Source organism: Pteropus alecto, unplaced genomic scaffold (assembly GCF_000325575.1).
Source record: "Pteropus alecto unplaced genomic scaffold, ASM32557v1 scaffold3, whole genome shotgun sequence".
Taxonomy (NCBI): Eukaryota; Metazoa; Chordata; class Mammalia; order Chiroptera; family Pteropodidae; genus Pteropus; species Pteropus alecto.
Window position 1 is genome coordinate 5,713,120 of NW_006442484.1, and position 1,369 is coordinate 5,714,488.

A 1,369-nucleotide genomic window follows, 5' to 3' on the forward strand; every position below is an offset into this window, starting at 1 on the left:
GCACATTCCCTGAATGGACACTGGGGTTCTGTTTCATCCCTGGTTACTCAGTCTGAATCCCAGAACTTGGGAAGGGTCTTTGCTGGAAATGTCCTCTCGGGGCCTGGGACAAACTGATTTCCCTGCCGTGCCTCGTTGTTCTCATTCGTGAGGTGCGGAGGACTGAACAGCTGGAAATACATAGAAGACTTTGGACACCTTTGAGATGAAATCCAGGGCTGGGGTGGGGAAGCCCCGTGGTGCTCAGACCAGACCCCTCCCGCCTCCCCGCGGCCGACCCGCCGCCGGGTCATGGGAGCCATGCCGCGTCACCACAGCCCTTCCCTCACCAGGGGGCGCTGCTGGGCAAGCTTCTGGACCCCGTTTCTACACCCTCCCAGTTTTGTGGGACTCTTTTGTATTAAAAAGCATTCTCTCGGGATCTGTTTGCAAACAGACTTTGGAACTGCCGCTTTGAGAAGTTCAATGTAGCTTTAATTTTGGGTTTCAGGACTAAGTCGGTAATCTGGGGAGGTTCCAGCCGCCCCTGATGACAGGCCAGCCTGAGTCGCTCTGGGTATCCTGACCGTGGGAAGAGGAGTGAACCCAGGCTCTCTGTGGACTGGACCTTCCACTGCTGCCTTTTAATCAATTTTGATAAGCATAGAAGGAACACACCTGTCTTCCATCCTGCCCCATGGCAGAGCAGAACTGAAAGAGCACTTTTAGTGAAAGTTTTAGTGAGCTTTGGGGACAAATTCAGCTGCTCTTGGGACTGGGGGTGCTCAGTGTGGTGTGAGCACCTTCTTCACTCAGTCTTCTTGCTCTGTAGGGTTGGCACAGCTGGAAGAAGGGTGGAGCCCGGACCTCCCAGGCTGGAGCCTGCTGCTGGATTCCAGGCCCTGCCTCAGAATTCCGCACACTGGCAGATTCTCTTTTGAGGAGAGAAGTCAGAGCCGGAGACCAAGCTTCCCAATCTGCCAACCCAGGTCCTTGAGGGCAAGGTATGTGTGGTCCTGGCTCCCGGCTGGCACTGGACAGCAAAGCAATCCTAACCAGAGCCAGGCCACCTGCAGGCAGGCTAGCAGTGGGCATAGCTCTTCCTGGGAGACCCCTTCACTAGACCCAAACTCACCCAGCCCCTGAAGGTCTCAGGGAGAGGTGGGGTGCAGCCTCAGGCCCTGTCCCCAAGCAACTCAGCATTTCCTCAAGGATGGTAGCAATTCACACCCTTGGATGATGCCTGAGCTGAGAGAGAGATGTGGGGGCAGTGCTAGAGAGGGAAGCACGAGTGGCTTGGTTGCAGGGGGTCGGGGCCTTGATGCCAAGGACGAACAGATTGGGAGGGGTGTAGGGAGGGAGTTGCTGGACAGAGCAAGGAAGCAGGATT

General features: G+C 56.1%; 1 long non-coding RNA gene across 1 annotated transcript in view; it reads left to right on the forward strand.

Moving 5' to 3' along the window:
* Positions 1 to 910: 910 nt before the first annotated feature.
* LOC112470266 overlaps positions 911 to 1,369 on the forward strand; it is a 3,505-nt gene continuing 3,046 nt past the window's right edge. Inside the window, exon 1 of the long non-coding RNA XR_003042910.1 lies at positions 911 to 983. This is a non-coding gene — a long non-coding RNA (uncharacterized LOC112470266). The remainder of the gene's footprint in view (positions 984 to 1,369) is intronic.